The 22,356-nt window shown below is 36.6% G+C and overlaps 1 pseudogene; it reads right to left on the bottom strand.

Moving 5' to 3' along the window:
* Positions 1–14,508: 14,508 nt before the first annotated feature.
* On the bottom strand, positions 14,509–15,093 carry LOC139183488 (retinoic acid receptor RXR-gamma pseudogene; annotated as a pseudogene).
* Between the last annotated feature and the right edge of the window lie 7,263 nt (positions 15,094–22,356).

Below are 22,356 nucleotides of genomic sequence, written 5' to 3'. Positions count from 1 at the left end.
AAGTCCAGGAGCTAACTGAGGTACATACGGAAGTGAAGAATTGAGTCAATATAAATTGATAGTAACTCGTCCCTCAGAGTTGTTTTTGCTCACATCTGCATTGTTAAGTATACCCTTTCTATCTTGAGACTAGAAAATCATTGAAAGGGACTGTCCATCTTAAGCCATTGACTAAGTGAGACAATTCACCTATTTCACAGAAGGAAGAATCCCAAGGCAAGGAATGTCCTTATACATGGCCATAATTAGATGATAAGGTTTAGATAATCTTCCTCTTCTATGGGAAAAAAAGATACACATAAACACACACACACACACACATATATAACATCTTTCTAAGATATTCAATTCTATCCAGTTAAAATTAGTATATACATGGTTTGCACCTGCAAACATATTTGTGTGTGTGTGAGAGCAGTTACTCAGTCATGTCTGATCCTTTGTGACCCCATGGACTGTAGCCCACCAGGCTCCACTGTCCAAGGAATTTTCCAGGGAGGAATACTGGAGTGGGTTGCCGTTTCCTCCTCCAGGAGATCTTCCTGACTTAGGGATTAAACCCAGGTCTCCTGTGTTGCAGGCAAACATACATGTGTGCTAAATTGCTTCAGCTGTGTCTAACTCTTTGCAATCCCATGGGCTGTAGCCCATCAGACTCCTCTGTCCATGGAATTTTTTTCTTTTTTTTTTAATATCAATGTATTTATTTTAATTGGAGGCTAATTACTTTATAATATTGTATTGGTTTTGCCATACATCAACATGAATCCGCCACAGTTGTATTCCCCATCCTGAACCCCCTCCCACCTCCCTCCCCTTACCATCCCTCTGGGTCATCCCTGTTCACCAGCCCCAAGCATCCTGTACCATGCATGGAACCTGTTCTTAATTGCTCAGTTGTGTCTGATTCTTTGCCACTCCCTGGACTGTAGCCTGCCAGACTCCTCTGTCTATAGGGACTCTCCAGGCAAGAATACTGGAGTAGGTTGCCATGCCCTCCTCCAGGAGATCTTCCCAACCCAGGAATTGAACTGGAGTCTCCTAAATTGCATGTGGTTCTTTCCCTCTAGCACCACCTCACTAAATAAAAAAGGAGTTTAGCTGTTAGCTGTCTTATTATCTGAAAGTGTAATAAGAATTTTTAAAAAATTACTTTCCTAAAAATTATCTGCTGTTGAGTTCATTTAATAATTCCAAAACTGAGATCACTCTAAAATAGAATACAGAGTCTATGCTGTTGTTAATCCTAATTTAAACACTAATTTTTCATATAGAAAAGTAAGGTTGGTTGACTGTGAAAGATTGAGACCAATAAGAAGTCTGAAGGAAATCTTATACTTTCTTTCCTCAGATAAATATCTGAGACACTGGCAAGGAGAAGGGAGTGTTGCCTTGAGCTGCACCACCTGTGTAAAATTCTAGAAGTATCCTAGATACAGAAAAGGTTCAGTAAGATCACAATGAGCTGTCTAAAAGCCCTTTAACCTCAGGACGAGTAATCAGGATGGAAGAAAAAAAAAAACATGATATTAAGGAAGAGGGGAAAAAAACATGGCTGTTTTTCTTATTCCCTTAATTTGGGCCAAACTGCCAAACAAAAGATATGGATCTTCCTCAATCTACAATACTGAATCTTTGGCCTTTAAGGCCACAGCTCCCCACAGGTTAATAGATTTTTCAACAACAGAAGAGAGGCTGTGATCGATTAGAGCACTTCATCATGTCAAAGCATTTTTTGTTGTTGCAAAGAAGGACGGATAATGATCATTTGTCACTAGCCCAGCCATTCCTCAGTAAGAGAGGTTTTTATGAACAGTTGAGTTCCATCTTTAAGATGAAGGCTAGCATAACCAACAGATTTTATATTAGAGAGAATTGAGAGGTAATCATTTAATCATGTTACTTGTTAAAATGTTTGGTTTTTCACTTTGTAAAGTGAATTGCGTCACTTGGCGTATATTCCACAATTTGCAAACAAATGTCAGTATTGATTTTATTCTATCCTGATACTGTATGGAATCAGTAGAACATACATATTTACAGAACACAGGAAACATAAAAATGTAAGACTATAAATGAAAAGGACTTCTTTTGTTTCTCCATTAGGGTGTTTATTAGAAAAATAACCAAAAGTCATTTCCAGGAGTTTTAATGAGATCGAACTCCTTGGAAGGAAAGTTATGACCAACGTAGGTAGCATATTGAAAAGCAGAGATATTACTTTGCCAATAAAGGTCCATCTAGTCAAGGCTATGGTTTTTCCAGTGGTCATGTATGGATCTGAAAGTTGGACTGTGAAGAAAGCTGAGTGCCGAAGAATTGATGCTTTTGAACTGTGGTGTTAGAGAAGACTCTTGAGAGTCCCTTGGACTGCAAGCAGATCCAACCAGTCCATCCTAAAGATCAGTCCTGGGTGTTCATTTGAAGGACTGATACTAAAGCTGAAACTCCAATACTTTCACCACCTCATGCGAAGAGTTGACTCATTGGAAAAGACCTTGAGGCTTGGAGGGATTGGGTGCAGGAGGTGAAGGGGATGACAGAGGATGAGACGGCTAGATGGCATCACCGACTCGATGGACATGAGTTTGAGTGAACTCCAGGAGTTGGTGATCTACAGGGAGGCCTGGTGTGCTGTGATTCATGGGGTCGCAAAGAGTTGGACACAACTGAGTGACTGAACTGACTGAACTGAATTTTTCATTCCAGGTATCTCATGACTTTCTACTTTTGCAAGGCATCTGGTCCCATCACTTCACGGTAAATAGATAGGAAAACAGTGAAAACCGTGACAGAATTTACTTTCTTGGGCTCCAAAATCTCTGTAGATGGTGACTTCAGCCATGAAATTAAAAGACTTGCTCCTTCGAAGAAAAGCTATGACAAACCAAGACAGCATCAAAAGCAGAGACATTACTTTGCCAACAAAGGTCTGTCTAGTCATAGCTATGGTTTTTCCAGTAGTCATGTATGGATGTGAGAGTTGGACCATAAAGAAGGCTGAACGCCGAAGAATTTATGCTTTTGAACTGTGGTGTTGGAGAAGACTCTTGAGAGTCCCTTGGACTCCAAAATGATCAAACCAGTCAATCCTAAAGGAAATCAATCCAAAATTTTCATTGGAAGGACTGAAGCTGGAGCTGAAGCTCCAATACTTTGGCCACTTGATGTGAAGAGCTGACTCATTAGAAAAGAATCTGAGGAGGAGAAGGGGACAACAGAGGACAAGATGGTTGGGGGGGCATCACTGACTCAATTGGACATGAGTTTGAGCAAGCTCTGGGAGATGAGGAAGGACAGGGAAGCCTGGAATGCTGCAGTCCATGGGGTTGCGAAGAGTCAGACATGACTGAGCAACTGAACAAATGAGATCTAAAGAACCAGGTATTTGAAGTACTAACCAGTATGCCTTGGTTGGTGGAAGCAGTCCAGAGTTGCAGTGCTTGGCTGTGCTGCTTGGTTATCTTCCAATTTGATGTTTGTCTCCAACATCATCTTCACCTATTGGTGAAGCTAAATTGGTTTTAGACTTGCTTTCTGTGTGTGCTTATTATTGAAGAAAAGACAGAACAAAGTGAATTGAGGATTTAGAGAATTTTCATGGGGAGCTTGCAAAATAAAAAAATTTAATATCCTAAAATCAGGATAAACTTTTTGATTCAGAGTTTTTTTTTTTTTTTTTTCCAGAAAAAATAGTGCATAAGAATTAGATCTAAGAAAAATAGGCATATATGGATATATATATATATATATATACACATATATTTGTATATATATGAACTTTTCAAATTGCTATCTTTAAACTCCTAGGTTTTTGAAACACACAAGAACACTTATAAATGATATATTATGACAACGGTCTTATCATACCATTATATCCCCTCCCTTCACCCGAACTAAACTAAATCATTTTTACACAATACAGATACCTTTTAAAGAATTGGATGAACTCCAAAGTGGAAATTATAAGACTTCAAAAGATTATTTTGATTGCCCTTCAGCTAGGATGGAAATTCTATGAAAAGTTCCTTTGTGACAGGCTGTCATGAGAACCAGAAGAACCTTGAAATATTCGTATGAGGCTGGAGACAAGACACCAAATATAACTAAATAAATACTTAGAAAATTATAACATTGACTACATCTATTAAAATATTGATATTTCTGAAAAAAGTATTCAACTGAGAAACTAGATTAACAAGAAAAGAAAACTAGACAATCTAGAAATAAAATAAGAAAAAGTTTAATGAAATATTAAAGACAGACTAAAAGGACAATTCCTTGAAACAACTAATAAAATTGGCACATGTCTGGCAAGGTAGATCAAAGATAAAAAAGTGATATGGAAAATAATATTAGCAATAAGACATTTCAAACTATCATTGCATGATTTTATGAAAATAGAGACGCTACTGTTATTGTTTAATAGCTCAGAAGTGTCTGACTCTGCAACCCCCTGGACTGTAGCCTACCAGGTATCTCTGTCCATGAGATTCTCCAGGCAAGAATGCTGGAGTGGGTTGCCATTGCCCTCTCCAGGGGACAGATGCTATAAATTTGACAATAAGCAGAATGTACAGCTTTCTAGAGACATATCTTAACAAAAATTAGTATAAAATTTGAAACACATACTGTTTTATAAGTATTAAGTAATCAAATAAATATTTAAAATTTTCCCTCAAGAAACATCATCAAACTCAGCTATTTTTATCAGACTTTCAAGTAATAGATATCATCAGTCTCATACAGACAATTGAGATAATAGAAAAAAATAGAATGTCCCTGGTTTCATTACATAAAGCAAGCACATCTTTGATGAAAAAGCAGGCATCAATCATATGATAAATTAAAATAACCATCCAATTTCACAAATTATCAAAAACATATTGTGACTAAAATATGAGCAAACTGAATGCAATAACATTTCATAAAATAAGTTTCAGTCTGCCTCAGAAATGTAAGTATAGTTTATAATTAAAATAAACACATTTTATTAATATATTAATATTTTAAGGTTACAAATGTATTATCAATGCAAAATACAAAGACTCTTATTTCACTAGAACATCTCAACAACTTATCAAAAGAAGTGAGCTTCTATAACTTATAAAAAGATATAGCACAAAGTGATAGAAATGTATTTTAACTTTAGAAATTAGGAAAGGACTCCTTCTAGTGAGAGATAAAATGCAGATACTACATTTATTAAAACATAAATTTTATGTTTGGAAAGAAAACACAAAAGAGCAATTATTTTATATATGCTCATTATTATTCTCACAATAATGTCAAGTAACTTTGTAGAGAATATTTACAATATGGAGATCATACAATATCTGTATCCAAAATTTATTGTGCCTCCAACATCTAAAATGGAAATTATTTACATCTATATCATGTACAAGAGCAGGAAAAAAATTAAAATTTTAAAAGGTCTGACACAGAATTTTGATAAATGATATTGAAGAACTTTTCAGAGAAAGGTATGAAATATTCATCAAAAGACCTATAAGAAGATCTAAACAAATGTAGAAATATATGTTCTATACAATTTTATTTAAATCTTCAAATATTTTTTCATGAACTGACAAGCTAATTCTAAAAATTACTGAAAAAATAGTGGACCATTAAGAACAAAAATAATTGGAAGAAATACTAGCTCTAAGCACTCATTTTTCCAAATATCTGTAGGCATCATTGCCTAATAGACCACTGTAAACAAAATCACCTATATAGGAAAGCAGGGTATAAGACAAAGGAGGCATTGCAGGTAATCATTGACCATGACAGACTTTTCAATAAGTAATGTAAAAATTGTCGCAGTTCAGTTCAGTCACTCAGTCTTGTCTAACTCTTTGCGACCCCATGAACTTCAACATGCCAGGCCTCCCTGTCCATCACCATATCCTGGAATCTATCCAAACCAATGTCCATTGAGTCGATGATGCCATCCAACCATCTCATCCTCTGTCGTCCCCTTCTCCTCCTGCCCTCAATCTTTCCCAGCATCAGGGTCTTTTCCAGTGAGTCAACTTTTAGCATGAGGTGGCCAAAGTATTGGAGTTTCAGCTTCAACATCAGTCCTTCCAATGAACACCCAGGACTGATATCCTTTAGGTTGGACTGGCTGGATCTCCTTGCAGTCCAAGGGACTCTCAAGAGTCTTCTCCAACACCACAGTTCAAAAGTATCAATTCTTCAGGGCTCAGCTTTCTTTATAGTCCAACTCTCACATCCATACATTTGTATGTAAAAAAAGATAAAATAAAATCCCTAGCTTGGACAAATAAAACATGAAAAATGTAAGGATTAAGGGAATAAATATGAAGAACAAAACTGTATAATTATTAAAATCAATATATGCCTTATTGCCTTAAACATAGTTTCTAAGATATAAATTTGTATGTAGAGACCTTTTTTTTATTTTTTCCATTTGAAATAATTTAGCTGTTGTCTTCACATAGTTGGCTTGTCCACAGGCAGAGAATTGAACACTTAGAGGAATATCATCAACAAAATCTTATTGCATATCTGGTGATGTTTTATTTTATAAAAAGAGCTAGAAAGAATTGTATGCATTGTATGAATACACACTGTGAATTTGGCAAATATTTCTGTGAAGAAATGATGATTGATGATTACTTTTAGGTATAGATGGTATTGTTGTTATTGTAGTTCAGTGACTCATGGAATTTCCCAGGTAAGAATACTAGAGTGGGTTGCTGTTTTCTTACTCCAGGGGATCTTCTGACCTAGCAATTGAACTCAGGTCTCTGAAGTTTCCTACACTGGTAGGCAGATTCTTTTTAGTTAAAAGCCCCATGTTTGTGTCACAATAGTGTTTCTTCTATTGGGCTGATCATCTCAAAAGTAAATTTGCATGCAATGTATAGAGAATAAAGAGCAGCTCTTGCTCAAATGAACCCAAATGAACATTCAGAGTATATCTGCTCAAGCCTGCAATGCTATCTAAGTAAGAATTACACCATTTCTAAAGTAGCTTAAATTTGAGTACTGTATTAGGAGTCTCTGGAGAAACAGACCCAATAAAATAGAAATAGATAGAGACAGAACTAGGTATCTGTATATACCTATGTATTTATATATTCTTATAGGAAATGGTTTATGCAATTACAGAGGCTGAGAAGTCCCACATCTGATGTTGTCTGGAGAACCAGAAAAGTGGGTGGTGTAATTCAACCCAAGTCTAAAGGCCTGAGAACCAGGGAAGCCAGTAGTTTTTAAGTCTCAGTCCAGTCTAAAGGCCTAAGCCTGCAGAATGAGGAGAAAGGGAGGATAATGATATAAGTCCCAGTCCAAGTCTAAAGGCCAGAGAACTAGGAGCATTCATGTCAGAGGAGATGATAGATGTCATCTCAGGCAAAGAGCACATTTTCTCTTCCTCCATTTTTGTTCTATTCAAACCATGAGGGCAATGGATGATGCCTACCTGCCCTGAAGAGAGCAATCTTTACTCAGTCTATAGAATCAAATGCTAATCTCTTCTGAAAACACCCTTACAGATACACTTAGAAATAATGTTTTGCTAGCTGTCTGGGCATCCCTTAGCCATATTGACATATTGACATATAAAATTAACCATCATAGGTACTATATTTCACCAAAACCTAGATTATCCTAAGGAATGCCACTTGTCATTTTCAGAACAGCAACTTGCAGTAACTCTTAACTGGAAGTTATATTTCAAAATCAAGATCATTTTTGTTCAATTCTGCTTGCCATATTTTAAGCACAGCATGGACTAACAAATATGCATTAAGATGCTTAACCGGATAGATAGCAGGCCTCAAATTAATAAGATATTGGAGAACTACTGACTACTCAACTTGAAAATAATGCTTTCAGAGCTCACTACTCATTTACTCATTCATTAATTCATTTACTTTTAACTTACTGATAGCATGTACATTTTAATTCTTTGCCCTGGAACTGAAAAGATGATTTAAACAGTTTCCACACTCAAAAGGCAGATAGCATTGTGGGTAGAAAAGATTAAATAACTACAGTAAATTATAATAGATATTCTAAAGCATGCAGAGAACTACAACTTGGTAGAAGTAATGATTAACAGAGCCATGGTTTGAGGTTTGCAGAATTTTTAGATAGGCAGGTCTAGGTTTATTCTCGTAGGATATGTAAGAATTTAAGGAAAACAAGGCTTAGATGGGCGATTGAAAAGAAAAAGCAGTACATGAAAAGCATAAAATCATTCTCTTCCAATATTGTTAAGTGCTGTCACATGGAAGAGAGCACAGAGTTGTTTTGCTTTGATCAGAAATATCAGTGAGGGCATTTTCTGTGGAAGACTGAACAGAGGATGTGTAAAGGCAGTCATTTTCATGGTACTAAAACTGGACTTGATAGATGAACACAAAGGGCTTTGGGAAAAGACTTAAAACTCCAAAAGTGGTTTCCTAGATGACACCAACCAAGTCAAGCAGAAAAGTGAACATGGTCATTCATCAAAGGAGCCAGGCAAATGCTAAATATAGAGACATGTTTGTAGAACGAGAAGCTGAAGAGCAATTTAACAGAAGGGTTGGTCTAGGTTAATTCTGTACAGTGAGTACCAGTGTGGCTTTGAAACACCACCAGCTAGACTTGGGTAAACAATTGGTCCTCACAAGTGTTATGCATAAACAGAGAGTTTGTAGAGAGAAATTTTTTTTTTTTCAGTATAAAACAGAACTTTTACTTTTTTAAATTATATTTCTATATTCTTGCAATAAATTCCTTCCTCTAAGAGGTTTAATTGTATCCCTCAAAAAAGATATTTTGGAGCCCTAATTCCCAATCTCTTGATATCTTTGATTGTGACTTTATTTAAAGGAACTTTACAGAGGTAATCAAGTTAAATTGAAGTCATTAGTATTAGTCACTCAGTCATGTCTGACTCTTTAAGACCCCTGGGGTATAGCCGGCCAGGCTCCTCTGTCCATGGAATTCTCCAGACAAGAATACTGGCATGGGTTGCCATGCCCTTCTCCAGGGGATCTTCCCAACCCAGGGATTAAAACTGGATCCCAACATCTTTCATTATGGCTCTACTTAGAAGGACCTTTACAGAGGTAATCAAGTTAAAATGAAGTCATTAGGCTGGACCCTAAATTCAATATGACTGATATAACATGTAGAAATTAGGACACAGGGCAGAGAGACACACCAGAGAGAACCATGTGAAGGCATGTGAAGATAAAAGCAGAGATTGAAGTGAAGCATCCACAAGCCAAAGAATGCTGAAGATTGACAGCAATTCACTAGAAATTGAGAAGAGGTGTGAAAAAGATTCACCCTCATAGCCCTCAGACAGAACCAACTTTACCATCATTTTGACTTCAGACATCCAGATTTTCCAGATTTTGAGACAATAAATTTCTATTGTTTAAATAAGCCCAGTTCACGATATTTTTGTTATGGCAACCCTAGGAAACTAACGTAATAATAATTTGTTGGAAATTTAACACATTATAGGGCTTCCCTGGTGGCTCAGAGGTTAAAGTGTCTGCTCGTGATGTGGGAGACCCGGGTTCAATTCCTGGGTCAGGAAGATCCCCTGGAGAAGGAAATGGCAACCCACTCCAGTATTCTTGCCTGGAGAATCCAATGGACGGAGGAGCCTGGTAGGCTACTGTCCACCGGGTCGCAAAGAGTCGGACACGACTGAATGACTTCACTTCACTTCACTTCACTTTAACGCATTATATGCTCTGTTGTGGTTTTCTCATTGGCTCAGCAGTAAAGAATTCACCTGCAATGCAGGAGACACAAGAGATGTGGGTTCAGTTCCTGGGTTGGGAAGATCCCCTGGAAAAGGAAATAACAATGGATTCCAGTATTTTTGCCTAGGAAATCCCATGAACAGACAAGCCTGGTGAGGTACAGTCCATGGGGTTGCAAAAGAGTTGGACACAACTTAGCAACTAAACAACAACAACAACATGTGCTCTGTTAGACACTTTCCTATCATGTTATTGGTTATGACTTTATTAATGTATATTAAGGATAGTAGTTAATGCATCTATCAGTAAGCCATTTCTGTAATTTTCTTTCTCTTTATTTTTTTCAAATTTCCTTGTCAAATTTTAAAATCAGGGTCATAATGGCTTCAAAAAAAAATTGACCCATCAGCCCTCCTCCTTTATTTTCTGAAAATATTTATATTAAATGTGTGCTATTTTTTCCTTAAATGTCTAATACAATACAACAGCAAAATCATCTGGACCTTAACAATTTCTGGAGATATTTTGATAACAAACTCAATTTCTTCAATAGATACAGAATTATTCAGATTTTGGGGGAAGAGGTTGTATCACTTTTGATGTTATCTTTTTCAAGAAATATGTCCATTTGTCTAAGTTGTGAAATTTGTTGGTATAAAGTCATTCACAGTATTCAATTACTACATCTTAATTTCTAAAATATTTGTAATAGGCCCTTCATACTGGTCATTTTTGTTACCTCTTTTTCTTTTATTTAGTCTACCTAGGAATTTGTTGATGACATTGATCTTAACAACATATATCTTTTAGCTTTTCTAATTGTCTCTGTTGCCTATCTGTTTTCATTGCATTTATATATGTTCTTCTATTTATTATTTCTTTAGTTTTATTTACTTTGTGTTTTGCTTTTCTTTTTCTAACACATTAATTTTGAATCATCGATAATTTATTCTAAATTATTTTTCTTTCCTAACATAACAATTTTAAGCTATGAATGTCCCACAAAGTATTTCTTTAGCTGATTCAAACAAATATTGATAAGCTGGATTTCAATTGTCATTCAGTTTATTTTCTAATTATCTTTCTTATTTCATTTATCACCCACCCAGGGATGTGTTGTTTGGCCCATGAATTGCACAGATGTGTTTTTTAATTTCTAGATATTTGAGATAGAATTCTACATCTTATTTTAATTTAATTTTATTTTTGTTAGAGAATAAAAGCTTTATGTTATTTCATCATTTTAAATTTAGAGTAATATTTTAAGGTCCACTATATGGTCAATATAAATAGCACTTTTCCTATGGAAAACAATGTGCATTGAGTATACATCATTGAATATTATAACGCAATACATAATATTTCTAGTGATGAATAGAGAGATTAAGATTTTCTGTATCTTTAATGATTTGTCATCTTTATATTCTATCAGTTGTTGAGACAGGGATGTTAATATCTCATATGTTTGTTGAATTGTCTCTTTCTGAAATTCACTCAATTTTTAATTTATGTATTTTGAAACTATTTTATTAGTTTGAGGTGCATGTACATTTTGAATTATATACTATTGAGTATTTCCCTCTTTTATCATTATAAAATGCTCTACTTTATTTCTGATAGTATTCTTTGTCTTGAAGTCTATTTTATCCAATATTAAGATAGCCACTCCAATCTTATTAAGCTTACTGTTTGTATGATAAAACTCATTCTATTCCTTTACTTTCAATCTACTTGTGAATTTATATTTAAAATATTTTTATTGTAGGCCACATATAGTAAAGTTCTACATTTTAATCCTCCTCTGTCTATCTCTGGTCCTTGGTGCTTAGGCCATTAACATTTAATATTATTATGATTATGGCTGGATATAGTCACATATGGTTGATATATGCTGTTCAGTTGCTAAGTTGTGTCCGACTCTGTGATCCCATGGGGTGCAAGAGGCCAGACTTTGCTATTTTTTCCTATCTCCCGGAGTTTGCTCAAACTCATGTTCATTGAGTCAATGATGCCATCCAACCATTTCAAAATCTGTTACCCCCTTCTTCTCCTGCCCTCAATCTTTCCTAGAATCAGGGTCTTTACCAACTAGTCAACTTTTTGCATCAGGTGACCAAAGGCTTGAAACTTCAACTTCAGCATCAGCCCTTCCATTGACTATTCAGCATTGATTTCCTTTAGGACTAACTGGTTTGATTTCCTTACTGTCCAAGGGACTCTCAAGAGTCTTTTCCAGAACCACAGTTCAAAAGTATCAAGTATTCGGTGCTCAGCCTTCTCTATGGTCCAACTCTCACATCCATACATGACTATTGGAAAAACCATAGCTTTGACTATATGGACTTTTGTCAGCAAAGTGATTTCTCTGCTTTTGAATACTTTGTCTAGGTTTGTCATAGCTTTTGGAGAAGGAAATGGCAACCCACTTCAGTGTTCTTGCCTGGAGAATCCCAGGGACGGGGGAGCCTGGTGGGCTGCCGTCTATGGGGTCGCACAGAGTCGGACACGACTGAAGCGACTTAGCAGCAGCAGTCATAGCTTTTCATCCAAGCAGCAGATGTCCTTTAATTTCATGGCTCCAGTGACTATCCGCAGTGATTTTGGAGCCTGAGAAAATGAAGTCTATCACTGTTTCATTTTTCCCCATCTATTTTTCATGAGTTTCATTTGGCAGCGGAGCAGGTTCCCTGCTCTCTCCCAGCAGGAAAGATATTGAGGTGGGGTGGGTAAATGGAATATCTGGGGCATACCCACTCATGGCCTAGACACTGAGTGTGGCTCAATTGAAAGACACTGAAAAATTCGATCCACTCTCAAGATACTGGGTGAGGGGCTGATTGAATAAAAGCAAACAAACAGGTGATTATTAACCCAGTGGAAAGATGCTGGAGGAAGGGCATGATGGAAAGAAATCAAGGAATACCTGGGGCTCGGCTGAAAGGTGGCTCCCATATGGCTCCATTGTAGAAAGACATAAGGAATGGAGCTCATACTTGCAAGTACCTGGTTAACTGAAGACATTAAATCTCACTGTAAATATTGAGGGGGATCTTTAATGCCTATGCAGTTAAAAATTAAAAGCTGGCTTGGTAAAATTTTAAGCAAGGCTTTCTATGGGGAGGCTCAGATTTCTCTGTGTCTTTGGGATGACCCAGCTTTCCTAGTGGCTCAGATATTAAAAATTCTGCCTGCAATGCAGGAGATTTGGGTTCAATCCCTGGGTCAGAAAGACCCTTGGAGTAGGAAATGGCAGCCGACTCCAGTATTCTTGCCTGGAGAAATCCGTGGACAGAGGAGCCTGGTTGGCTATATCCCATGAGTCACAAAGAATCAGATTTGACTGAGCAACTAACACACATGAAGAGATGGGACTAGATGCCATGATCTTAATTTTTTGAATGTTGATTTCTAAGCCAGCTTTTTCACCCTCTTTCACCTTTATCAAGAGGCTCTTTAATTCCTCTTTGCTTTCTGCCATTAGGGTGGTATCATTTCATGTCTGAGGTTCATTAATACAGTCTCATTTATCATTTGCTTTCTGTTTATCCCCTATGATTTTTGTTGCTCTGTTTTACCTTTGGTCCCTTCTTTTGGATTATTTGATCATTCTATTTTAAGGTATCAGATTTTGGACTGTATCTCTTTGTATAACTGTGTTACTCTAGGAACTTAAATACACATATTCAAATGTTCACAGCCATTTCAAAGTAAAGTTTCACTACTTCAGTAAAATACAGAATGTTTGTTGCCAGTTAGGTCTCTTTATACCCCCATAAAGATATGCAGATGACACCACCCTTATGGCAGAAAGTGAAGAGGAACTAAAAAGCCTCTTGATGAAAGTGAAAGAGGAGATGAAAACATTGGCTTAAAGCTCAATATTCAGAAAACTAAGATCATGGCATCTGGTCCCATCACTTCATGGGAAATAGATGGGGAAACAGTGGAAACAGTGTCAGACTTTATTTTGGGGGGCTCCAAAATCACTGCAGATGGTGACTGCAGCCATGAAATTAAAAGACACTTACTCCTTGGAAGAAAAGTTATGACCAACATAGATAGCATATTCAAAAGCAGAGACATTACTTTGCCAACAAAGGTTCATCTAGTCAAGGCTATGGTTTTTCCTGTGGTCATGTATGGATGTGAGAGCTGGACTGTGAAGAAAGCTGAGCACTGAAGAATTGATGCTTTTGAACTGTGGTGTTGGAGAAGAGTCTTGAGAGTCCCTTGGACTGCAAAGAGATTCAACCAGTCCATTCTAAAGGAGATCAGTCCTGGGTGTTCTTTGGAAGGAATGATGCTAAAGCTGAAACTCCAGTACTTTAGCCACCTCATGGGAAGAATTGACTCATTAGAAAAGATTCTGGTGCTGGGAGGGATTGGGGGCAGGAGGAGAAGGGGACGACAGAGGATGAGATGGCTGGATGGTATCACTGACTCAATGGATGTGAGTGTGAGTGAACTCTGGGAGATGGTGATGGACAGGGAGGCCTGGCGTGCTGTGTGTGATTCATGGGGTCACAAAGAGTCGGACATGACTGAGTGACTGAACTGAACTGAACTAAAGGTTTATCTTATATTATCTTAGGTTAATAGTTGCTAAATCTATTACATCTACATATGTTGAAAACCCCACTGGACATTGTTATACATTTTATTGTCAACATGTGTACTAACACCACTTGGGAAGCACCACAATATGATTATACTAGTTTACATTTATCATATACAATTGTCAGATAGGGGAAGCTGTATCTGGTGAGGCTCAGGTGATCTGCAGCAGGATCTCCATTTCCATGAGGAAGGTGTCACTGGGCATGTTCCCCAATGATATTGAAGAAGAGATGCCTAGGCATTTCAAGCTGATAAAGTGCAGGGCTGGGGGCACCACAGCAGTTTTTCAAAGATACCCAGTTGTTCCAGATACTTCTACTTGGTGTCGGTCTCAAGAATGACATAATCTTTCACAGAACCTCTTGGAAATTGGGCAGACCCTTGATAGCTGGGTTAAATGCACTGTGGCTTGCAGGCTTCCCAGCTTTGACTTACTCATCTACTTCATTTTGAGCACCACCTCAGCCAGAATTCTGTCAAAGATGGAGTCAACCCCAGTGCTATGGTTATGGCTCAGATGATTGTATAAACCTGTGGCCAGAAGGATGTCAACCTGCACAGAAACCAAACGGTTAGAGAAGGAGGCAATCACCAATCCACTGCACCCAGCCCAGAACAGAATAACCTAGTCCTCCAAAGTGAGGTCAGAGAAGTGGGAAAAGTACTTGGCTCATTCAAAGAGAGTGCAAAGCTGCTTACTGGCTTTTTTTTTTTTTTTTTTCCCAACACAGCACATTTATGTTGCCTTTAAAACATCGCAAATATGAACCATCCAGCAGATTGCCGTTTTGGTAGCTGGACAACTTGTCTTAATCATCAGTCTGCTGAACTTCCTTTTTTAGAAACATAAAAAACATCCAAAAATTCTCTGATAACTGTGTCTTTAACTGCTAGGGCTTGCTGAATCAAAGCAGCTAGATTTGATACAAGATCAGTGTTGTTACCTTCAGGAATTAACTTTTTTTTCTGATGCTTAAGATACTGAACAAGAAACACCTGGCCTCTTCCGAACTCTGTGGATGTATTTTTCGCCCAAGAAATTTCAAATTTCAACAAGAGACCTATTCTTTTGAATAATGATGCCAATGGGGAAGTGAGTTAAGCGCAGATCTCATCTTGAAACAGAAACCCAGCATAACACCTTTAATCATGTTTTGTGCATGACTTCAGATAGTGCCAAAGGTAGCCAGTTCCTTTCTATTTCTCCACAGTTTGTCAGCTCAGAGCCGCTTCTTTTTCTTTTGAAGGAGACTTTTGTATTCTATCCAAAGATTTAGTTGTAAGCAGAAGACGCTGCAGTGACTTTATGCAGCCACAGCATATCTGTAACTATACAAGCCAAGTAAGAGTGACGTGGGAATGCAGTGATGAAAGTGTGGGATTCAGATATGGAAAAAAGCGGGGTCTATTCAACATGAAAATCCTTACTGAAAAAAATGAAATTTGTGACCCTAACTCACAGCATACATAGAAAATATTGCCACATTGTGTGTGTGCTTAGTCGCTTAGTCGGATTTGACTCTTTGAAACCCCATGGACTGAAGTCAGCTGGGTTTCTCTGTCCATGGGATCTTTCTAGGCAAGAATACTGGAGTGGGTTGCCATTTCCTCCTCCAGGGGATCTTCCTGATTCAGGAATTGAATCATCTCCTGTGTCTCCTGCATTGCAAGCGGATTCTTTACCCGCTGAGCCACTGGGGAAGCCGATAATACTGTAAGCAATAAAAATTTTTTAAATATATACAATCTTTATAATCATAAAGTATAAAATATTTTAAAGACAAGATGCAAAAGTAAAAATTATAAATGAGAAAAAGCAATAAATTACTACATGATAAAAAAAGGTATCTAACTTGAATTTATGAGCCATTGCCTCATTGAACAGCATAGATGGACTTTACAACATAATACTGAACAAAAGAAACAAAACACTATCCATGAAATAATTCTTTTTATACAAAATTCAAAAACAGACAAAGTGATACAGTTTGTAAAAAGACAGGGAAGTGGTTATTTTTCAAAACACATATTGACTTAAAGGGGAAATGAAAGCTTCTTGGGTGCTAGTAAAGTTCTGTTTCTCAATCTGGGAATTGTTATATTTTCATTTTTTTATTTGTTTTGTTTTATTGTGTATGTATGAAAATTCATCAAACTGGTCACTTATTTGTTGTTTCCTATCTGAACTTACACTTTAATAAATATTAAAATGAAAAGTAAGTAAGTAATACATGCAAGTTTTAGGATAATTAAAATATAAAGAGGCATTGGATGGTAATTAGAAGCACAAAAGATGATGCATTGCTATTGACAAAGTTCCAGTTAAGTTGGATTGAGGATTGAAGGATGTTCATCTTATTGTTTATTTTTACCATGTGGACATACATGTATCAACTATTTATACAACTATTACAAAATAATTAATAATCATGTTATTGCATAAAAGTGACATAATAAATAGGAGAAAGAACCTCATGATTGACACAGCCTAGACTTTCAAAATATTTGTGAAATGACAAAACATGATTAATTCATTTCAATATGTCTTTTTACTGGCATGTTAATCATATATTATCATTGTATATTTTAATAAACACTGATATTACACTAAACATTTTACAACTTTTTGTTTGCCATTTCACACTAAATTCTAAACATCTATTTTAAATTTTTTATTGTTGCTACAGATATAATCATATGGGTGAGTCATATTTCATTTAATTTGCTTAAGAGGAAGAGCAAAATAATGATGCAATAAATTGAAAGCCTTCTATAATTGACCTAGAGGAACAGTGGTCTGAAATGCAAAAGTCCACTTGTATACAGATTTTTTCACTAAATATGTACTACATATCCTCAGTTGGTGTGGAGTTTGTTGATCCCTAGTGCAGTATTATTCAAGGGTCAACAGTATATAGATGCTTAGACTGTCCCATTCATGCAAATATGCTCACGATATTAATTTCTAAGGATGAGAGTATGGTACAAAAAACCTTTAAAAATGTTTGCCTATTAGTAAATGACTCAAAGTGTGTAGAAATTGAGTCCACATTTCACCAACAGCATATAAAGAGATTCCGTTTCTCCATGCCAACAATAATTTTGTGTTTACTATCTCTGCTCATTCATATAAGATAGAGAAAGATAATTAGGATTATTATTTGCATAGAGAAAAACAGCTTTTTAATGTGAATGTTGGTGAATGTAATCATATATTTGGCATAGAGAAATACAGATATATGACAGGTAGATAGATGGATACAGGCAGTATTTCTTAAAGTTTATTTTTAATTCTTTATTAGTGAGGTTGATCATTTGTTTTATAATTCATTTTCTTTTTTACTCTCATTTATTTGGGATATTCCTTTTACCATTAATTTATTAGTGTTTCTTCTATGATAAAAAGAATGTGACTATTATCTCTTTTATTCATAGCACCTGACTTTGAATTTGTGTTCCATGTTCCAGAATTTTTGTGATGATTTTATTTCAACATAAGGCTCTTTTGAAATCTGTGTCATTGTTCTGCAATGAATATTCACTCATAATTTATTTAGTAACTGTATTTTTTGTTTAATATTTTGAGTCAGCCATAATTATTTATGATGTAGAGACAGGAATCCAGCTTAATTTTATCTTCAAATGGCTAGCTAGCTAAAAATAAGAACTTAGTAAGACTTTAACTTCAGTAGTTTCAAAGGTTTGACATATATTAAAGGTGTATGTTTTATATTGAGAATCTTCATTTTGAGATAGTTTAAACATATAATTGGCACCCCACTCCAGTACTCTTGCCTGGAAAATCCCATGGACGGAGGAGCCTGGTGGGCTGCAGTCCATGGGGTCGCTAAGAGTCGGACACGACTGAGCGACTTCCCTTTCACTTTTCACTTTCATGCATTGGAGAAGGAAATGGCAATCCACTCCAATGTTCTTGCCTGGAGAATCCCAGGGATGGGGGAGCCTCGTGGGCTGCTGTCTATGGGGTCGCACAGAGTCAGACACGACTGAAGCAACTTAGCAGCAGCAAACATATAATAATTATGCAATTCTTTTTTACTTTGTAGTTATAACAAAATTTAAACCATTTCTGGTAAAAAAAAAAAATTGAAACTATTTTGAAAAGTGTATGGTTGTATATCATTGCAGTCAATGCATTCTTCCATTTTTCCACCCTAAATCTTCCTGTACTTTGAAAGTCTTTACTTGTATATAAACAGTTTTGATGATAACACACAAACATTGAATGTTGGAAAGGGAACAACAGATTTATAATGAATTTTATAGGTGCTTAGGACACATCATTTTTTTTCAGCCTTATTTTTATGTTTACTTTTTATATGTAATATATCTATAAAGGAAATAAAACTCTTCAGCAACAAATTCTTACATATGCTTTTTCATCTGATACCAGAAAACAGTCTTGAATTCATTTTGTGGGATGTTTACATCAAATCTAGCCAACAACACATTTTTTTTTCTTTTTTTAAATTTAATTTAATTTTATTTTTTAACTTTACAATATTGTATTGGTTTTGCCATATCAAAATGAATCCACCACAGGTATACATGTGTTCCCCATCCTGAACCCCAGAATATTGGAAATAAAAGCAAAAATAAACAAATGGGACCTAATTAAACTTAAAAGCTTCTGCACAACAAAGGAAACTATAAGCAAGGTGAAAAGCCAACAACACATATTAACCAATGTAAAAATCATGCTGAAATCTTGTGTTCCTATTATGTAAAATTATTAGTTTCTTCTCATTTTCATGATAGTCAGTTTGGAACTAACTTGTATATTAGGAAATAGGGAAGGGAATGAAGATTATACAGTATGTATCAGTAAATGGGTTGAAAATGTTTTTTGAGTGAACCTTTCTTTGTAAATATGATTTGGGATTTCGAAAAGAGCATATTGCAAATGCCACCCAGTGCATTCAGCAAATGTTACCTTCTATCATAGAAGATAGGCTCCAAATGTGATTTGAGTAAAAATGAACATGAGGGAATAGCTTGTAAATGACACTTAAGCTTTTCAGTCTTGATTGATTTCAATACTGAATTTGAAAACAATATAGTTGCAGTTGTAAATAAAGTTTACTTCTACTTTTATATAACTGTTAAGTGTTTTCCTTCAACATTCAGGAAATTATTGCTTCTTCCACTAAAGTCTATATTTCACGTCTGTCTGTAATAGATTTTAAAACTTTGGATAAACAGATTTGAAATCCTAACTGATCCTGTGAGTATTCCTTGCATTTCATAAAATTATTTTTGAAGTGAAACTTCTTCAAGAATACTTTAGCAGGTGATCGACCAGCCTTTTCTGGACCTATGTGCTTCTTAATATTGTTGCTTACTGCCCTTGCCATCAAAGATACAGAGATAGGAAAATCCTTTAAAGCTTTCTTTTACATTTGCTTTTCAGCTTCATTATAGAGTCTTTGTATTGACAAAGGATCATATCTACAAAATCTATTCAATAACAAAGTTTTAAAATGACAATTCATATAAAAATAGGAATTTGGAGAATAACCAAAACAAAATATTCTAAGCCATATTCTTTACACCCAGCATAAAATCACATCCATCTCCACAGATCATCCTCATTTATGATTTTTCATTCACATTCTGCTATCACAGAACTCATTTAGAGAGAACAAAATGTGATTACTATTTTTTAAATTGCACTAAGAATTAGGATAACTCATAAACTTTGGATTACTCTAACTTCTAGTAATGAGTCAATGATATAAGCCCTCCAATGGAAATTAAATTAAGATCAAGGTCTTGTTTAGTCACTAGTATTAATGGTTCAGTCATGTCTGACTCTTTATGACCCCATGGACTGTAGCCCACCAGTTTCCTCTGTTCACGGGATTCTCCAGGCAAGAATACAGGAGTGGACTGCCACTCCCTTCTCCAGAGGGTCTTCCTGACCCAGAGATTGAACCTGGGTCTCCTGCATTGCAGGCAGATTCTTTACCATCTGAGCTATAGGGGAGTCCCCTTTAGTCACTAAATTGTATCCAACTTTTTGTGACCTCATGGCTTGGAGGCTCCTCTGTCCACAGGATTTCCCAAGCAAGAATACTGAAGTGGGTTCCCATTTCCTTCTCCAGGGGATCTTCCCTGAGCCAGTGATTGAAACTGCATCTCCTGCATTGCAGACGGATTCCTTAACATTGAGCCACCCAGGAGACCCCAAGGACAACATTTCAAGAGTCACATCATGCAAGGTGCTATATAACAGATGATTTGGTAGTGGCCCAAGGAAAAGAAATGCAAAAAAGCAAAATGGCTGTCTGAGGAGGCCTTAGAACTAACTGTGAAAAAAAGAGAAGCTAAAAGCAAAGGAGAAAAGGAAAGATATAAGCATCTGAATGCAGAGTTCCAAAGAATAGCAAGGAGAGATAAGAAAGCCTTCCTCAGTGATCAATGCAAAGAAATAGAGGAAAACAACAGAATGGGAAAGACAAGAAATCTCTTCAAGAAAATTAGATATACCAAGGGAACATTTCATGCAAAGATGGGCTCGATAAAGGAAAGAAATGGTAGGGACCTAATAGAAGCAGAAGATATTAAGAAGAGGTGGCAAGAATACACAGAAGAACTGTACAAAAAAGATCTTCATGCCCAAGATAATCACAATGGTGTGATCACTCACCTAGAGCCAGACATCATGGAATGTGAAGTCAAGTGGGCTTAGAAAGCATCACTACGAACAAAGCTAGTGGAGGTGATGGAATTCCAGTTAAGCTATTCCAAACCCTGAAAGATGATGCTGTGAAAGTGCTGCACTCAATATGCCAGGAAATTTGGAAAACTCAGCAGTGGCCACAGGACTGGAAAAGGTCAGTTTTCATTCCAATCCCAAAGAAAGGCAATTCCAAAGAATGCTCAAACTACCACACAGTTGCACTCATCTCACACACTAGTAAAGTAATGCTCAAAATTCTCCAAGCCAGGCTTCAGCAAAACGTAAACTGTGAACTTCCAGATGTTCAAGCTGGTTTTAGAAAAAGCAGAGGAACCAGAGATCAAATTGCCAACATCCACTGGATCATTGAAAAAGCAAGAGAGTTCCAGAAAAACATTTGCTACTGCTGCTGCTAAGTCACTTCAGTCATGTCCGACTCTGTACGACCCCATAGAGGGCAGCCCTCCAGGCTCCCCCATCCCTGGGATTCTCCAGGCAAGAACACTGGAATGGGTTGCCATTTCCTTCTCCAGAAAAACATCTATTTCTGCTTTATTGACTATGCCAAAGCCTTTGACTGTGTGGATCACAATAAACTGTGGAAAATTCTGAAAGAGATGGGAATACCAGACCACCTGATCTGCCTCTTGAGAAACCTGTACGCAGGTCAGGAAGCAACACTTAGAACTGAACATGGAACAACAGACTGGTTTCAAATAGGAAAAGGAGTACGTCAAGGCTATATATTGTCACCCTGCTTATTTAACTTCTATGCAGAGTACATCATGAGAAACGCTGGGCTGGAAGAAGTACAAGCTGGAATCAAGATTGCTGGGAGAAATACCAATAACCTCAGATATGCAGATGACACCACCCTTATGGCAGAAAGTGAAGAAGAACAAAAAGCCTCTTGATGAAAGTGAAAGAAGAGAGTGAAAAAGTTGGCTTAAAGCTCAACATTCAGAAAGCTAAGATCATGGCATCCAGTCCCATCACTTCATGGGAAATAGATGGGGAAACAGGGGAAACAGTGTCAGACTTTATTTTTTGGGCTCAAAATCACTGCAGATGGTGATTGCAGCCATGAAATTAAAAGACACTTACTCCTTGGAAGGAAAGTTACGGCCAACTTAGATAGTATATTGAAAAGCAGAGACATTATTTTGCCAGCAAATGTCCGTCTAGTCAAGGCTATGGTTTTTCCAGTGGTCATGTATGGATGGAGAGTTGGACTGTGAAGAAAGCTGAGCACCGAAGAATTGATGCTTTTGAACTGTGGTGTTGGAGAAGACTCTT

This window comes from Bos indicus, chromosome 6, assembly GCF_029378745.1.
Source record: "Bos indicus isolate NIAB-ARS_2022 breed Sahiwal x Tharparkar chromosome 6, NIAB-ARS_B.indTharparkar_mat_pri_1.0, whole genome shotgun sequence".
In the NCBI taxonomy this organism is placed as follows: Eukaryota; Metazoa; Chordata; class Mammalia; order Artiodactyla; family Bovidae; genus Bos; species Bos indicus.
This window is presented reverse-complemented; position numbering and strand designations above follow the sequence as displayed.